Below are 17,452 nucleotides of genomic sequence, written 5' to 3'. Positions count from 1 at the left end.
ACATGCCTATATTTTTATATTAGTCAAGCCCTGCTTAAAGTGTTCTTAAATTGTTTTAACATTAGCAATGATCCATTTGAAATGTGCTTATTGATTTAAACAACTGAACAATTTTAGGCTTGATGGTTTCTTTTTTCCGCGTTTCTACCAGTATGAGATACGCACTCAGAATGTGTCCCCTTCCTTCAACAATCCACCGACTGAAGATTGGAGTGGTCATCAGTAGCAGCGAGCAGGTGCCCAAAAACAACACTCATTGTCAGCTCGTTGCTGAGAAGAAAAGACTCCCGCTCCTCCTGGGGGATACCGAGACCAATCCCTTCAAAACATGTTTCACTCTAGAAATGATCCTTGCAAATATAGTCTTAACTTGTATTGGCAGACCGTCACCCCCAACTAGCAAGCTCAATTCATGTGATACAACGACTGGGCAAAAACGAGGTGTTACATTAACAATACAAACTAACTTGAGACAGCCAAGCCGTTAAAGCATACGTTAAGTTTGTCGTGTGATACAAAAGCAAGTTTTATCATTTTTGCATTGCCTGTCTCGTCAAACAAGCTCGAGCCACAGCACACAGCGCTGCTGCAGCGGGACATAGAGGTGGATTTTAAAGCGACTGAATCAACGAGCTTGAGACTACTTTTTGAAGAAATTGAAAGCATACATCTAGTCGAAATATTTTCTATTTTGTTAATGAATTTATTTTTTGAATTTGCAAATCAGTTCAGTTTATATTTTAGAAAAACTACTTTGCTAACAGAAGAAAAACAGGCTAGCAGAGGATGGTTTCGATCCATCGACCTCTGGGTTATGGGCCCAGCACGCTTCCGCTGCGCCACTCTGCTACAGTTGCCTCAAGACTGAATTACCAAGCGGAAGAAAAAAAAAACTGAACTCATCGTTTTAACCAGACACACGGCAGTGGCCGGGCCGAACCATAGAAACGTTGCAAATCAGAGAGATCCGTTTTCTTTTCTCCAAAATACCTTATGGAAAGTATGCAGCTTTTCTGCCCACTTTGATCACGGGCAGTTTTATCCCCCAGTTTCGGCTGCCAATTCCAATATTCCATCTCTCTAAAGCATCGTAAATCGTGGAAAGCACTCTTTGTTTAAAATTACACTGAAGACTTCTTTTGTTCGACCAGGCTTACAATGAGATATTGTCTTGTTTTTAAGTAGAATTTGTGAATCGCATATGGGGCGCTATAGAAAATATTTAAGATTCATTGATTTAATGTTAGCCTGCGTTCGGTCTGGGAAGTTTAATTTTTAAAGACAACGCCGAAGGGTCTGATAAATGACATTGTAATTATTTGAGATGCATGTAGATAATAATGTAGGAGCACCGACACAGTCCTGCCTAGGTTCCATAGTGTAGTGATTATCACGTCTGCTTTACACGCAGAAGGCCCTGGGTTCTATCCCCTGTGGAACCATTGCCGCATGTTTTTAAATTATATTAATCCCTGGTCAAGACAAAGTCTCTCTGGGGTTGGCCGGTCATTAAATTGCGGGTGTAAGGTCCTGGTCTCCCATCGTATAAGCAAGACAGTTTATTCACAAATAATTACATACACTTTTATTTATGTTTCTTTTGTTGATAAATTAACCCAATACATTATTGCATTCCGCCACGTCATTAGATGAGCAAAGCCTCTTTGTGCCAGTGCGCATTCAGAGGAGACGCGCTGAGAGAATCCTTCTTCTGTGTCACTCAGTACTGCCAGCTTTCCCCCGTTGGTGATATATTGCTCAGCATAGCTGCTTTCCAAGAATTTGAACCGAAACGATTCCCAGCCAGTACAACTGTGTTTATGCCTACGTTTCAATTAATGAACATTATAAAAGCAAATCGCATTGTTTTATGTTTTCTTTACTTTTAAAGCTGAGAATCAAACACACTTCCGACAGCTTCATAGCCCTGCTGGCTACGAACACCTATTGACGGCTGTTTCCCATGACGCTTGAATGTTTTCCTAGTATGAGCGTCGGCATTACCATGCGTTTGGCATGCTTGCTGTGCACTCTAGCATTCCATAACAAGGACAAAAATTCCCAGGACTTCGTGGCGCAACGGTAGCGCCTCTGACTCCAAATCAGAAGGTTACGTGTTCAAATCACGTCGAAGTCAAGTTCTTTGTTTCTATTCCACACTATTTCATCTTTTAACGTGTTTGGATTTCAATGTTTCCGGGCGTTTATTTATACAGTTTAGCCTACACAACATATTGATTGTATAGCGATCAAACAGAGGTATGGTATTAACAATACAAACTAACTTGAGACAGCCTAGCCGTTAAAGCATACCTTAAGATTGTTGTGTGATACAAAAGCAAGTATTATCATTTTTGATTGTTCAATTTATTTTTGAATTTGCAAATGGCAACTACATTGCCAATAAAAAAAAAAAAAATATTGAACAATCTGAATCGCTCTTATCAAGCAGCGATTGTAGCCTATGAGAATCGCTGCCACAAGACAAGGAGCGAGAAGTAGCGGGATCGATGCCCGCATTCTCCAAATAGTTTTAATGTATCTACGTATTCTGTCCCAATGGATCATGGAGAGAAATACAAAGTGTGACAATTCTTTGTAACAGAGAAGCCCGCCCTATATGTATTTTAAAGCACAGTCTGCTAATTTGTAACATTCCCCAAACTGAAAAAGTGCGCCCTCCGTCGTATGTCTTCCGAGAAGCACAAAGGGAGATTTAATGTATTTTTTTAGCAATGGATCACGCCTCATTTGCATTGCCTGCCTTCCTCCTTTGCAGTGTAAAGTATGTCAAATGTGTTCTTAAAATCTGATGAAGATTCTCATTTGAACCGTAAGTATTTGGTTTCCATTGTAGCTATTTACACACACTGCTGTGTTGGACCCCCAGTGTGTTATCTAACAAAATGACGTATGTTGTGCTGCCATAATGGATTACATAGACTTTCCTGCCCCGTGTTGCTTTCTTGTTAGCTGTGGTTTCAGGTTCGGCTGAGTTCTGCTCCCTCGATAAGGTTCTGCAGCATCTCGCCTTGCTAATCACTCCCGTATGCTTTAGAGGTCGAGCAGGTTGGTCTCTGTGGCGCAATCGGTTAGCGCGTTCGGCTGTTAACCGGAAGGTTGGTGGTTCAAGCCCACCCAGGGACGATGCTTTTTGAATTTCTTAATCACATTAGAAAATGGCACTAGTACGTTGTTATTTCCTCCAATTACAATGAAGAAAAAAATGTGCTCTGTTTTTAGTTCAAAATAATATAAAACAAAACAAAATGTCTTGGTGCTTGCCGAAACCCGGGATCGAACCAGGGACCTTTAGATCTTCAGTCTAACGCTCTCCCAACTGAGCTATTTCGGCTTGACAGGACTGCGTTTTCGAGATAGCATTCTTTTTGTCACACCATAAACAACCTAATAGACAAATGCACTTTACAAATGCATTTTGAAACACTTAAGTTTTCTCCCAAATGCGGTTCTCAACAAATGTTTTAGCTTTTGTTCTACTCCTTCCAGAGTAAGACCAAATGGCAAACATCTAGGAAACAGGTAAAGACTGCAACCGGCTGCCTGAATGTGCAGCGCTTGAACTGCCTCAACAAACGCTTAGCTCTACAACGCGTACATTGAAAGTCTATTAACATCTTCAACACAATCATCTGTGTTCCAATAGCGTTTAATCCACAGGGTGATCAATAAAGTGACTGCTGGCTTTGTTAAACAAACAAGACGTTTTCAAGATTCACGCTATGTCTTAACAAGCACAATAGGATAGAGGAACATAAGAACATAAGAAAGTTTCCAAACGAGAGGAGGCCATTCAGCCCATCTTGCTCGTTTGGTAGTTAGTAGCTTATTGATCCCAGACTCTCATCAAGCAGCTTCTTGAAGGATCCCAGGGTGTCAGCTTCAACATTACTGGGGAGTTGGTTCCAGACCCTCACAATTCTCTGTGTAAAAAAGTGCCTCCTATTTTCTGTTTTGAATGCCCCTTTATGTAATCTCCATTTGTGACCGCTGGTCCTTGTTTCTTTTTTCATGTCAAAAAAGAAGTCCCCTGGGTCGACATTGTCTCTACCTTTTAGGATGTTGAATGTCTGAATCAGATCGCCGCGTAGTCTTTTTTGTTCAAGACTGAATAGATTCAGTTCTTTTAGCCTGTCTGCATACAACATGCCTTTTAAACCTGGGATATTTCTGGTTGCTCTTCTTTGCACTCTTTCTAGAGCAGCAATATCCTTTTTGTAGAGAGGTGATCAGAACTGATCACAATATTCTAGGTAAGGTCTTACTAATGCATTGTAAAGTTTTACAATTGGATCGTGGTCTCAGGCTGGGATGCGGACCATTGAGAACAGTACAAACGATCTATTACTGGATGTGGCTTACATGAGAAATGCCCTCGTTTAACATGCTAGGATGATCGACTTCGGCATTCTCCAACTGCTGTTTACATTTTCTAACACTGTTACGAGGACGAATACAAAGTTTGACGCTTTCCTTGTAAGTGGGGGTAAACACAAGTTATTTTCAGATGTAATGCCATTTTTTAAGCTCAGTCTAGTCCTGCGTAGTGCAAATAACATGCCTATATTTTTATATTAGTCAAGCCCTGCTTAAAGTGTTCTTAAATTGTTTTAACATTAGCAATGATCCATTTGAAATGTGCTTATTGATTTAAACAACTGAACAATTTTAGGCTTGATGGTTTCTTTTTTCCGCGTTTCTACCAGTATGAGATACGCACTCAGAATGTGTCCCCTTCCTTCAACAATCCACCGACTGAAGATTGGAGTGGTCATCAGTAGCAGCGAGCAGGTGCCCAAAAACAACACTCATTGTCAGCTCGTTGCTGAGAAGAAAAGACTCCCGCTCCTCCTGGGGGATACCGAGACCAATCCCTTCAAAACATGTTTCACTCTAGAAATGATCCTTGCAAATATAGTCTTAACTTGTATTGGCAGACCGTCACCCCCAACTAGCAAGCTCAATTCATGTGATACAACGACTGGGCAAAAACGAGGTGTTACATTAACAATACAAACTAACTTGAGACAGCCAAGCCGTTAAAGCATACGTTAAGTTTGTCGTGTGATACAAAAGCAAGTTTTATCATTTTTGCATTGCCTGTCTCGTCAAACAAGCTCGAGCCACAGCACACAGCGCTGCTGCAGCGGGACATAGAGGTGGATTTTAAAGCGACTGAATCAACGAGCTTGAGACTACTTTTTGAAGAAATTGAAAGCATACATCTAGTCGAAATATTTTCTATTTTGTTAATGAATTTATTTTTTGAATTTGCAAATCAGTTCAGTTTATATTTTAGAAAAACTACTTTGCTAACAGAAGAAAAACAGGCTAGCAGAGGATGGTTTCGATCCATCGACCTCTGGGTTATGGGCCCAGCACGCTTCCGCTGCGCCACTCTGCTACAGTTGCCTCAAGACTGAATTACCAAGCGGAAGAAAAAAAAAACTGAACTCATCGTTTTAACCAGACACACGGCAGTGGCCGGGCCGAACCATAGAAACGTTGCAAATCAGAGAGATCCGTTTTCTTTTCTCCAAAATACCTTATGGAAAGTATGCAGCTTTTCTGCCCACTTTGATCACGGGCAGTTTTATCCCCCAGTTTCGGCTGCCAATTCCAATATTCCATCTCTCTAAAGCATCGTAAATCGTGGAAAGCACTCTTTGTTTAAAATTACACTGAAGACTTCTTTTGTTCGACCAGGCTTACAATGAGATATTGTCTTGTTTTTAAGTAGAATTTGTGAATCGCATATGGGGCGCTATAGAAAATATTTAAGATTCATTGATTTAATGTTAGCCTGCGTTCGGTCTGGGAAGTTTAATTTTTAAAGACAACGCCGAAGGGTCTGATAAATGACATTGTAATTATTTGAGATGCATGTAGATAATAATGTAGGAGCACCGACACAGTCCTTCCTAGGTTCCATAGTGTAGTGATTATCACGTCTGCTTTACACGCAGAAGGCCCTGGGTTCTATCCCCTGTGGAACCATTGCCGCATGTTTTTAAATTATATTAATCCCTGGTCAAGACAAAGTCTCTCTGGGGTTGGCCGGTCATTAAATTGCGGGTGTAAGGTCCTGGTCTCCCATCGTATAAGCAAGACAGTTTATTCACAAATAATTACATACACTTTTATTTATGTTTCTTTTGTTGATAAATTAACCCAATACATTATTGCATTCCGCCACGTCATTAGATGAGCAAAGCCTCTTTGTGCCAGTGCGCATTCAGAGGAGACGCGCTGAGAGAATCCTTCTTCTGTGTCACTCAGTACTGCCAGCTTTCCCCCGTTGGTGATATATTGCTCAGCATAGCTGCTTTCCAAGAATTTGAACCGAAACGATTCCCAGCCAGTACAACTGTGTTTATGCCTACGTTTCAATTAATGAACATTATAAAAGCAAATCGCATTGTTTTATGTTTTCTTTACTTTTAAAGCTGAGAATCAAACACACTTCCGACAGCTTCATAGCCCTGCTGGCTACGAACACCTATTGACGGCTGTTTCCCATGACGCTTGAATGTTTTCCTAGTATGAGCGTCGGCATTACCATGCGTTTGGCATGCTTGCTGTGCACTCTAGCATTCCATAACAAGGACAAAAATTCCCAGGACTTCGTGGCGCAACGGTAGCGCCTCTGACTCCAGATCAGAAGGTTACGTGTTCATGTCGAGGTCAAGTTCTTTGTTTCTATTCCACACTATTTCATCTTTTAACGTGTTTGGATTTCAATGTTTCCGGGCGTTTATTTATACAGTTTAGCCTACACAACATATTGATTGTATAGCGATCAAACAGAGGTATGGTATTAACAATACAAACTAACTTGAGACAGCCTAGCCGTTAAAGCATACCTTAAGATTGTCGTGTGATACAAAAGCAAGTATTATCATTTTTGATTGTTCAATTTATTTTTTAATTTGCAAATGGCAACTACATTGCCAATAAAAAAAAAAAAAAATATGGAACAATCTGAATCGCTCTTATCAAGCAGCGATTGTAGCCTATGAGAATCGCTGCCACAAGACAAGGAGCGAGAAGTAGCGGTATCGATGCCCGCATTCTCCAAATAGTTTTAATGTATCTACGTATTCTGTCCCAATGGATCATGGAGAGAAATACAAAGTGTGACAATTCTTTGTATCAGAGAAGCCCGCCCTATATGTATTTTAAAGCACAGTCTGCTAATTTGTAACATTCCCAAAACTGAAAAAGTGCGCCCTCCGTCGTATGTCTTCCGAGAAGCACAAAGGGAGATTTCATGTATTTTTTTAGCAATGGATCACGCCTCATTTGCATTGCCTGCCTTCCTCCTTTGCAGTGTAAAGTATGTCAAATGTGTTCTTAAAATCTGATGAAGATTCTCATTTGAACCGTAAGTATTTGGTTTCCATTGTAGCTATTTACACACACTGCTGTGTTGGACCCCCAGTGTGTTATCTAACAAAATGACGTATGTTGTGCTGCCATAATGGATTACATAGACTTTCCTGCCCCGTGTTGCTTTCTTGTTAGCTGTGGTTTCAGGTTCGGCTGAGTTCTGCTCCCTCGATCAGGTTCTGCAGCATCTCGCCTTGCTAATCACTCCCGTATGCTTTAGCGGTCGAGCAGGTTGGTCTCTGTGGCGCAATCGGTTAGCGCGTTCGGCTGTTAACCGGAAGGTTGGTGGTTCAAGCCCACCCAGGGACGATGCTTTTTGAATTTCTTAATCACATTAGAAAATGGCACTAATACGTTGTTATTTCCTCCAATTACAATGAAGAAAAAAATGTGCTCTGTTTTTAGTTCAAAATAATATAAAACAAAACAAAATGTCTTGGTGCTGAATGTGCAGCGCTTGAACTGCCTCAACAAACGCTTAGCTCTACAACACGTACATTGAAAGTCTATTAACATCTTCAACACAATCATCTGTGTTCCAATAGCGTTTAATCCACAGGGTGATCAATAAAGTGACTGCTGGCTTTGTTAAACAAACAAGACGTTTTCAAGATTCACGCTATGTCTTAACAAGCATAATAGGATAGAGGAACATAAGAACATAAGAAAGTTTCCAAACGAGAGGAGGCCATTCAGCCCATCTTGCTCGTTTGGTAGTTAGTAGCTTATTGATCCCAGACTCTCATCAAGCAGCTTCTTGAAGGATCCCAGGGTGTCAGCTTCAACATTACTGGGGAGTTGGTTCCAGACCCTCACAATTCTCTGTGTAAAAAAGTGCCTCCTATTTTCTGTTTTGAATGCCCCTTTATGTAATCTCCATTTGTGACCGCTGGTCCTTGTTTCTTTTTTCATGTCAAAAAAGAAGTCCCCTGGGTCGACATTGTCTCTACCTTTTAGGATGTTGAATGTCTGAATCAGATCGCCGCGTAGTCTTTTTTGTTCAAGACTGAATAGATTCAGTTCTTTTAGCCTGTCTGCATACAACATGCCTTTTAAACCTGGGATATTTCTGGTTGCTCTTCTTTGCACTCTTTCTAGAGCAGCAATATCCTTTTTGTAGAGAGGTGATCAGAACTGATCACAATATTCTAGGTAAGGTCTTACTAATGCATTGTAAAGTTTTACAATTGGATCGTGGTCTCAGGCTGGGATGCGGACCATTGAGAACAGTACAAACGATCTATTACTGGATGTGGCTTACATGAGAAATGCCCTCGTTTAACATGCTAGGATGATCGACTTCGGCATTCTCCAACTGCTGTTTACATTTTCTAACACTGTTACGAGGACGAATACAAAGTTTGACGCTTTCCTTGTAAGTGGGGGTAAACACAAGTTATTTTCAGATGTAATGCCTTTTTTTAAGCTCAATCTAGTCCTGCGTAGTGCAAATAACATGCCTATATTTTTATATTAGTCAAGCCCTATTTAAAGTGTTCTTAAATTGTTTTAACATTAGCAATGATCCATTTGAAATTTGCTTATTGATTTAAACAACTGAACAATTTTAGGCTTGATGGTTTCTTTTTTCCGCGTTTCTACCAGTATGAGATACGCACTCAGAATGTGTCCCCTTCCTTCAACAATCCACCGACTGAAGATTGGAGTGGTCATCAGTAGCAGCGAGCAGGTGCCCAAAAACAACACTCATTGTCAGCTCGTTGCTGAGAAGAAAAGACTCCCGCTCCTCCTGGGGGATACCGAGACCAATCCCTTCAAAACATGTTTCACTCTAGAAATGATCCTTGCAAATATAGTCTTAACTTGTATTGGCAGACCGTCACCCCCAACTAGCAAGCTCAATTCATGTGATACAACGACTGGGCAAAAACGAGGTGTTACATTAACAATACAAACTAACTTGAGACAGCCAAGCCGTTAAAGCATACGTTAAGTTTGTCGTGTGATACAAAAGCAAGTTTTATCATTTTTGCATTGCCTGTCTCGTCAAACAAGCTCGAGCCACAGCACACAGCGCTGCTGCAGCGGGACATAGAGGTGGATTTTAAAGCGACTGAATCAACGAGCTTGAGACTACTTTTTGAAGAAATTGAAAGCATACATCTAGTCGAAATATTTTCTATTTTGTTAATGAATTTATTTTTTGAATTTGCAAATCAGTTCAGTTTATATTTTAGAAAAACTACTTTGCTAACAGAAGAAAAACAGGCTAGCAGAGGATGGTTTCGATCCATCGACCTCTGGGTTATGGGCCCAGCACACTTCCGCTGCGCCACTCTGCTACAGTTGCCTCAAGACTGAATTACCAAGCGGAAGAAAAAAAAAAACTGAACTCATCGTTTTAACCAGACACACGGCAGTGGCCGGGCCGAACCATAGAAACGTTGCAAATCAGAGAGATCCGTTTTCTTTTCTCCAAAATACCTTATGGAAAGTATGCAGCTTTTCTGCCCACTTTGATCACGGGCAGTTTTATCCCCCAGTTTCGGCTGCCAATTCCAATATTCCGTCTCTCTAAAGCATCGTAAATCGTGGAAAGCACTCTTTGTTTAAAATTACACTGAAGACTTCTTTTGTTCGACCAGGCTTACAATGAGATATTGTCTTGTTTTTAAGTAGATTTTGTGAATCGCATATGGGGCGCTATAGAAAATATTTAAGATTCATTGATTTAATGTTAGCCTGCGTTCGGTCTGGGAAGTTTAATTTTTAAAGACAACGCCGAAGGGTCTGATAAATGACATTGTAATTATTTGAGATGCATGTAGACAATAATGTAGGAGCACCAACACCGTCCTGCCTAGGTTCCATAGTGTAGTGATTATCACGTCTGCTTTACACGCAGAAGGCCCTGGGTTCTATCCCCTGTGGAACCATTGCCGCATGTTTTTAAATTATATTAATCCCTGGTCAAGACAAAGTCTCTCTGGGGTTGGCCGGTCATTAAATTGCGGGTGTAAGGTCCTGGTCTCCCATCGTATAAGCAAGACAGTTTATTCACAAATAATTACATACACTTTTATTTATGTTTCTTTTGTTGATAAATTAACCCAATACATTATTGCATTCCGCCACGTCATTAGATGAGCAAAGCCTCTTTGTGCCAGTGCGCATTCAGAGGAGACGCGCTGAGAGAATCCTTCTTCTGTGTCACTCAGTACTGCCAGCTTTCCCCCGTTGGTGATATATTGCTCAGCATAGCTGCTTTCCAAGAATTTGAACCGAAACGATTCCCAGCCAGTACAACTGTGTTTATGCCTACGTTTCAATTAATGAACATTATAAAAGCAAATCGCATTGTTTTATGTTTTCTTTACTTTTAAAGCTGAGAATCAAACACACTTCCGACAGCTTCATAGCCCTGCTGGCTACGAACACCTATTGACGGCTGTTTCCCATGACGCTTGAATGTTTTCCTAGTATGAGCGTCGGCATTACCATGCGTTTGGCATGCTTGCTGTGCACTCTAGCATTCCATAACAAGGACAAAAATTCCCAGGACTTCGTGGCGCAACGGTAGCGCCTCTGACTCCAAATCAGAAGGTTACGTGTTCAAATCACGTCGAAGTCAAGTTCTTTGTTTCTATTCCACACTATTTCATCTTTTAACGTGTTTGGATTTCAATGTTTCCGGGCGTTTATTTATACAGTTTAGCCTACACAACATATTGATTGTATAGCGATCAAACAGAGGTATGGTATTAACAATACAAACTAACTTGAGACAGCCTAGCCGTTAAAGCATACCTTAAGATTGTTGTGTGATACAAAAGCAAGTATTATCATTTTTGATTGTTCAATTTATTTTTGAATTTGCAAATGGCAACTACATTGCCAATAAAAAAAAAAAAAATATTGAACAATCTGAATCGCTCTTATCAAGCAGCGATTGTAGCCTATGAGAATCGCTGCCACAAGACAAGGAGCGAGAAGTAGCGGGATCGATGCCCGCATTCTCCAAATAGTTTTAATGTATCTACGTATTCTGTCCCAATGGATCATGGAGAGAAATACAAAGTGTGACAATTCTTTGTAACAGAGAAGCCCGCCCTATATGTATTTTAAAGCACAGTCTGCTAATTTGTAACATTCCCCAAACTGAAAAAGTGCGCCCTCCGTCGTATGTCTTCCGAGAAGCACAAAGGGAGATTTAATGTATTTTTTTAGCAATGGATCACGCCTCATTTGCATTGCCTGCCTTCCTCCTTTGCAGTGTAAAGTATGTCAAATGTGTTCTTAAAATCTGATGAAGATTCTCATTTGAACCGTAAGTATTTGGTTTCCATTGTAGCTATTTACACACACTGCTGTGTTGAACCCCCAGTGTGTTATCTAACAAAATGACGTATGTTGTGCTGCCATAATGGATTACATAGACTTTCCTGCCCCGTGTTGCTTTCTTGTTAGCTGTGGTTTCAGGTTCGGCTGAGTTCTGCTCCCTCGATCAGGTTCTGCAGCATCTCGCCTTGCTAATCACTCCCGTATGCTTTAGCGGTCGAGCAGGTTGGTCTCTGTGGCACAATCGGTTAGCGCGTTCGGCTGTTAACCGGAAGGTTGGTGGTTCAAGCCCACCCAGGGACGATGCTTTTTGAATTTCTTAATCACATTAGAAAATGGCACTAGTACGTTGTTATTTCCTCCAATTACAATGAAGAAAAAAATGTGCTCTGTTTTTAGTTCAAAATAATATAAAACAAAACAAAATGTCTTGGTGCTTGCCGAAAACCGGGATCGAACCAGGGACCTTTAGATCTTCAGTCTAACGCTCTCCCAACTGAGCTATTTCGGCTTGACAGGACTGCGTTTTCGAGATAGCATTCTTTTTGTCACACCATAAACAACCTAATAGACAAATGCACTTTACAAATATATTTTGAAACACTTAAGTTTTCTCCCAAATGCGGTTCTCAACAAATGGTTTAGCTTTTGTTCTACTCCTTCCAGAGTAAGACCAAATGGCAAACATCTAGGAAACAGGTAAAGACTGCAACCGGCTGCCTGAATGTGCAGCGCTTGAACTGCCTCAACAAACGCTTAGCTCTACAACGCGTACATTGAAAGTCTATTAACATCTTCAACACAATCATCTGTGTTCCAATAGCGTTTAATCCACAGGGTGATCAATAAAGTGACTGCTGGCTTTGTTAAACAAACAAGACGTTTTCAAGATTCACGCTATGTCTTAACAAGCACAATAGGATAGAGGAACATAAGAACATAAGAAAGTTTCCAAACGAGAGGAGGCCATTCAGCCCATCTTGCTCGTTTGGTAGTTAGTAGCTTATTGATCCCAGACTCTCATCAAGCAGCTTCTTGAAGGATCCCAGGGTGTCAGCTTCAACATTACTGGGGAGTTGGTTCCAGACCCTCACAATTCTCTGTGTAAAAAAGTGCCGCCTATTTTCTGTTTTGAATGCCCCTTTATGTAATCTCCATTTGTGACCGCTGGTCCTTGTTTCTTTTTTCATGTCAAAAAAGAAGTCCCCTGGGTCGACATTGTCTCTACCTTTTAGGATGTTGAATGTCTGAATCAGATCGCCACGTAGTCTTTTTTGTTCAAGACTGAATAGATTCAGTTCTTTTAGCCTGTCTGCATACAACATGCCTTTTAAACCTGGGATATTTCTGGTTGCTCTTCTTTGCACTCTTTCTAGAGCAGCAATATCCTTTTTGTAGAGAGGTGATCAGAACTGATCACAATATTCTAGGTAAGGTCTTACTAATGCATTGTAAAGTTTTACAATTGGATCGTGGTCTCAGGCTGGGATGCGGACCATTGAGAACAGTACAAACGATCTATTACTGGATGTGGCTTACATGAGAAATGCCCTCGTTTAACATGCTAGGATGATCGACTTCGGCATTCTCCAACTGCTGTTTACATTTTCTAACACTGTTACGAGGACGAATACAAAGTTTGACGCTTTCCTTGTAAGTGGGGGTAAACACAAGTTATTTTCAGATGTAATGCCTTTTTTTAAGCTCAATCTAGTCCTGCGTAGTGCAAATAACATGCCTATATTTTTATATTAGTCAAGCCCTGCTTAAAGTGTTCTTAAATTGTTTTAACATTAGCAATGATCCATTTGAAATGTGCTTATTGATTTAAACAACTGAACAATTTTAGGCTTGATGGTTTCTTTTTTCCGCGTTTCTACCAGTATGAGATACGCACTCAGAATGTGTCCCCTTCCTTCAACAATCCACCGACTGAAGATTGGAGTGGTCATCAGTAGCAGCGAGCAGGTGCCCAAAAACAACACTCATTGTCAGCTCGTTGCTGAGAAGAAAAGACTCCCGCTCCTCCTGGGGGATACCGAGACCAATCCCTTCAAAACATGTTTCACTCTAGAAATGATCCTTGCAAATATAGTCTTAACTTGTATTGGCAGACCGTCACCCCCAACTAGCAAGCTCAATTCATGTGATACAACGACTGGGCAAAAACGAGGTGTTACATTAACAATACAAACTAACTTGAGACAGCCAAGCCGTTAAAGCATACGTTAAGTTTGTCGTGTGATACAAAAGCAAGTTTTATCATTTTTGCATTGCCTGTCTCGTCAAACAAGCTCGAGCCACAGCACACAGCGCTGCTGCAGCGGGACATAGAGGTGGATTTTAAAGCGACTGAATCAACGAGCTTGAGACTACTTTTTGAAGAAATTGAAAGCATACATCTAGTCGAAATATTTTCTATTTTGTTAATGAATTTATTTTTTGAATTTGCAAATCAGTTCAGTTTATATTTTAGAAAAACTACTTTGCTAACAGAAGAAAAACAGGCTAGCAGAGGATGGTTTCGATCCATCGACCTCTGGGTTATGGGCCCAGCACGCTTCCGCTGCGCCACTCTGCTACAGTTGCCTCAAGACTGAATTACCAAGCGGAAGAAAAAAAAAAACTGAACTCATCGTTTTAACCAGACACACGGCAGTGGCCGGGCCGAACCATAGAAACGTTGCAAATCAGAGAGATCCGTTTTCTTTTCTCCAAAATACCTTATGGAAAGTATGCAGCTTTTCTGCCCACTTTGATCACGGGCAGTTTTATCCCCCAGTTTCGGCTGCCAATTCCAATATTCCATCTCTCTAAAGCATCGTAAATCGTGGAAAGCACTCTTTGTTTAAAATTACACTGAAGACTTCTTTTGTTCGACCAGGCTTACAATGAGATATTGTCTTGTTTTTAAGTAGAATTTGTGAATCGCATATGGGGCGCTATAGAAAATATTTAAGATTCATTGATTTAATGTTAGCCTGCGTTCGGTCTGGGAAGTTTAATTTTTAAAGACAACGCCGAAGGGTCTGATAAATGACATTGTAATTATTTGAGATGCATGTAGATAATAATGTAGGAGCACCGACACAGTCCTGCCTAGGTTCCATAGTGTAGTGATTATCACGTCTGCTTTACACGCAGAAGGCCCTGGGTTCTATCCCCTGTGGAACCATTGCCGCATGTTTTTAAATTATATTAATCCCTGGTCAAGACAAAGTCTCTCTGGGGTTGGCCGGTCATTAAATTGCGGGTGTAAGGTCCTGGTCTCCCATCGTATAAGCAAGACAGTTTATTCACAAATAATTACATACACTTTTATTTATGTTTCTTTTGTTGATAAATTAACCCAATACATTATTGCATTCCGCCACGTCATTAGATGAGCAAAGCCTCTTTGTGCCAGTGCGCATTCAGAGGAGACGCGCTGAGAGAATCCTTCTTCTGTGTCACTCAGTACTGCCAGCTTTCCCCCGTTGGTGATATATTGCTCAGCATAGCTGCTTTCCAAGAATTTGAACCGAAACGATTCCCAGCCAGTACAACTGTGTTTATGCCTACGTTTCAATTAATGAACATTATAAAAGCAAATCGCATTGTTTTATGTTTTCTTTACTTTTAAAGCTGAGAATCAAACACACTTCCGACAGCTTCATAGCCCTGCTGGCTACGAACACCTATTGACGGCTGTTTCCCATGACGCTTGAATGTTTTCCTAGTATGAGCGTCGGCATTACCATGCGTTTGGCATGCTTGCTGTGCACTCTAGCATTCCATAACAAGGACAAAAATTCCCAGGACTTCGTGGCGCAACGGTAGCGCCTCTGACTCCAAATCAGAAGGTTACGTGTTCAAATCACGTCGAAGTCAAGTTCTTTGTTTCTATTCCACACTATTTCATCTTTTAACGTGTTTGGATTTCAATGTTTCCGGGCGTTTATTTATACAGTTTAGCCTACACAACATATTGATTGTATAGCGATCAAACAGAGGTATGGTATTAACAATACAAACTAACTTGAGACAGCCTAGCCGTTAAAGCATACCTTAAGATTGTTGTGTGATACAAAAGCAAGTATTATCATTTTTGATTGTTCAATTTATTTTTGAATTTGCAAATGGCAACTACATTGCCAATAAAAAAAAAAAAAATATTGAACAATCTGAATCGCTCTTATCAAGCAGCGATTGTAGCCTATGAGAATCGCTGCCACAAGACAAGGAGCGAGAAGTAGCGGGATCGATGCCCGCATTCTCCAAATAGTTTTAATGTATCTACGTATTCTGTCCCAATGGATCATGGAGAGAAATACAAAGTGTGACAATTCTTTGTAACAGAGAAGCCCGCCCTATATGTATTTTAAAGCACAGTCTGCTAATTTGTAACATTCCCCAAACTGAAAAAGTGCGCCCTCCGTCGTATGTCTTCCGAGAAGCACAAAGGGAGATTTAATGTATTTTTTTAGCAATGGATCACGCCTCATTTGCATTGCCTGCCTTCCTCCTTTGCAGTGTAAAGTATGTCAAATGTGTTCTTAAAATCTGATGAAGATTCTCATTTGAACCGTAAGTATTTGGTTTCCATTGTAGCTATTTACACACACTGCTGTGTTGGACCCCCAGTGTGTTATCTAACAAAATGACGTATGTTGTGCTGCCATAATGGATTACATAGACTTTCCTGCCCCGTGTTGCTTTCTTGTTAGCTGTGGTTTCAGGTTCGGCTGAGTTCTGCTCCCTCGATAAGGTTCTGCAGCATCTCGCCTTGCTAATCACTCCCGTATGCTTTAGAGGTCGAGCAGGTTGGTCTCTGTGGCGCAATCGGTTAGCGCGTTCGGCTGTTAACCGGAAGGTTGGTGGTTCAAGCCCACCCAGGGACGATGCTTTTTGAATTTCTTAATCACATTAGAAAATGGCACTAGTACGTTGTTATTTCCTCCAATTACAATGAAGAAAAAAATGTGCTCTGTTTTTAGTTCAAAATAATATAAAACAAAACAAAATGTCTTGGTGCTTGCCGAAACCCGGGATCGAACCAGGGACCTTTAGATCTTCAGTCTAACGCTCTCCCAACTGAGCTATTTCGGCTTGACAGGACTGCGTTTTCGAGATAGCATTCTTTTTGTCACACCATAAACAACCTAATAGACAAATGCACTTTACAAATGCATTTTGAAACACTTAAGTTTTCTCCCAAATGCGGTTCTCAACAAATGTTGTTCTACTCCTTCCAGAGTAAGACCAAATGGCAAACATCTAGGAAACAGGTAAAGACTGCAACCGGCTGCCTGAATGTGCAGCGCTTGAACTGCCTCAACAAACGCTTAGCTCTACAACGCGTACATTGAAAGTCTATTAACATCTTCAACACAATCATCTGTGTTCCAATAGCGTTTAATCCACAGGGTGATCAATAAAGTGACTGCTGGCTTTGTTAAACAAACAAGACGTTTTCAAGATTCACGCTATGTCTTAACAAGCACAATAGGATAGAGGAACATAAGAACATAAGAAAGTTTCCAAACGAGAGGAGGCCATTCAGCCCATCTTGCTCGTTTGGTAGTTAGTAGCTTATTGATCCCAGACTCTCATCAAGCAGCTTCTTGAAGGATCCCAGGGTGTCAGCTTCAACATTACTGGGGAGTTGGTTCCAGACCCTCACAATTCTCTGTGTAAAAAAGTGCCTCCTATTTTCTGTTTTGAATGCCCCTTTATGTAATCTCCATTTGTGACCGCTGGTCCT

The 17,452-nt window shown here is 40.8% G+C and overlaps 17 non-coding genes across 17 annotated transcripts; 10 read left to right on the top strand and 7 right to left on the bottom strand.

Moving 5' to 3' along the window:
* Positions 1-160: 160 nt before the first annotated feature.
* On the bottom strand, positions 161-367 carry LOC117971786 (small nucleolar RNA U3). Its single transcript, XR_004663244.2, has one exon. It is a non-coding gene; the product is annotated as a small nucleolar RNA U3 (small nucleolar RNA).
* A 1,002-nt stretch (positions 368-1,369) lies between these two features.
* Positions 1,370-1,442, top strand: trnav-uac (transfer RNA valine (anticodon UAC)). The gene has a single exon. It is a non-coding gene; the product is annotated as a tRNA-Val (tRNA).
* A 623-nt stretch (positions 1,443-2,065) lies between these two features.
* Positions 2,066-2,137, top strand: trnar-ccu (transfer RNA arginine (anticodon CCU)). Its single transcript has one exon. It is a non-coding gene; the product is annotated as a tRNA-Trp (tRNA).
* A 936-nt stretch (positions 2,138-3,073) lies between these two features.
* trnan-guu (transfer RNA asparagine (anticodon GUU)) lies at positions 3,074-3,147 on the top strand. The gene has a single exon. It is a non-coding gene; the product is annotated as a tRNA-Asn (tRNA).
* A 135-nt stretch (positions 3,148-3,282) lies between these two features.
* Positions 3,283-3,355, bottom strand: trnaf-gaa (transfer RNA phenylalanine (anticodon GAA)). The gene has a single exon. It is a non-coding gene; the product is annotated as a tRNA-Phe (tRNA).
* A 1,381-nt stretch (positions 3,356-4,736) lies between these two features.
* LOC117971788 (small nucleolar RNA U3) lies at positions 4,737-4,943 on the bottom strand. The gene has a single exon (XR_004663246.1). It is a non-coding gene; the product is annotated as a small nucleolar RNA U3 (small nucleolar RNA).
* Positions 4,944-5,945: 1,002 nt separating this feature from the next.
* trnav-uac (transfer RNA valine (anticodon UAC)) lies at positions 5,946-6,018 on the top strand. The gene has a single exon. It is a non-coding gene; the product is annotated as a tRNA-Val (tRNA).
* A 1,627-nt stretch (positions 6,019-7,645) lies between these two features.
* On the top strand, positions 7,646-7,719 carry trnan-guu (transfer RNA asparagine (anticodon GUU)). Its single transcript has one exon. It is a non-coding gene; the product is annotated as a tRNA-Asn (tRNA).
* A 1,305-nt stretch (positions 7,720-9,024) lies between these two features.
* LOC131699819 (small nucleolar RNA U3) lies at positions 9,025-9,231 on the bottom strand. The gene has a single exon (XR_009308353.1). It is a non-coding gene; the product is annotated as a small nucleolar RNA U3 (small nucleolar RNA).
* Positions 9,232-10,234: 1,003 nt separating this feature from the next.
* On the top strand, positions 10,235-10,307 carry trnav-uac (transfer RNA valine (anticodon UAC)). Its single transcript has one exon. It is a non-coding gene; the product is annotated as a tRNA-Val (tRNA).
* A 623-nt stretch (positions 10,308-10,930) lies between these two features.
* trnaw-cca (transfer RNA tryptophan (anticodon CCA)) lies at positions 10,931-11,002 on the top strand. The gene has a single exon. It is a non-coding gene; the product is annotated as a tRNA-Trp (tRNA).
* A 1,145-nt stretch (positions 11,003-12,147) lies between these two features.
* trnaf-gaa (transfer RNA phenylalanine (anticodon GAA)) lies at positions 12,148-12,220 on the bottom strand. Its single transcript has one exon. It is a non-coding gene; the product is annotated as a tRNA-Phe (tRNA).
* A 1,381-nt stretch (positions 12,221-13,601) lies between these two features.
* Positions 13,602-13,808, bottom strand: LOC131699818 (small nucleolar RNA U3). Its single transcript, XR_009308352.1, has one exon. It is a non-coding gene; the product is annotated as a small nucleolar RNA U3 (small nucleolar RNA).
* A 1,003-nt stretch (positions 13,809-14,811) lies between these two features.
* On the top strand, positions 14,812-14,884 carry trnav-uac (transfer RNA valine (anticodon UAC)). Its single transcript has one exon. It is a non-coding gene; the product is annotated as a tRNA-Val (tRNA).
* A 623-nt stretch (positions 14,885-15,507) lies between these two features.
* Positions 15,508-15,579, top strand: trnaw-cca (transfer RNA tryptophan (anticodon CCA)). Its single transcript has one exon. It is a non-coding gene; the product is annotated as a tRNA-Trp (tRNA).
* Positions 15,580-16,515: 936 nt separating this feature from the next.
* On the top strand, positions 16,516-16,589 carry trnan-guu (transfer RNA asparagine (anticodon GUU)). Its single transcript has one exon. It is a non-coding gene; the product is annotated as a tRNA-Asn (tRNA).
* A 135-nt stretch (positions 16,590-16,724) lies between these two features.
* trnaf-gaa (transfer RNA phenylalanine (anticodon GAA)) lies at positions 16,725-16,797 on the bottom strand. Its single transcript has one exon. It is a non-coding gene; the product is annotated as a tRNA-Phe (tRNA).
* Positions 16,798-17,452: the final 655 nt, after the last annotated feature.

The sequence above is a fragment of the Acipenser ruthenus genome, chromosome 23 (genome assembly GCF_902713425.1).
Source record: "Acipenser ruthenus chromosome 23, fAciRut3.2 maternal haplotype, whole genome shotgun sequence".
Taxonomy (NCBI): Eukaryota; Metazoa; Chordata; class Actinopteri; order Acipenseriformes; family Acipenseridae; genus Acipenser; species Acipenser ruthenus.
The sequence above is the reverse complement of the archived record's forward strand: the minus strand, read 5'-3'. Positions and strand labels throughout refer to the sequence as shown.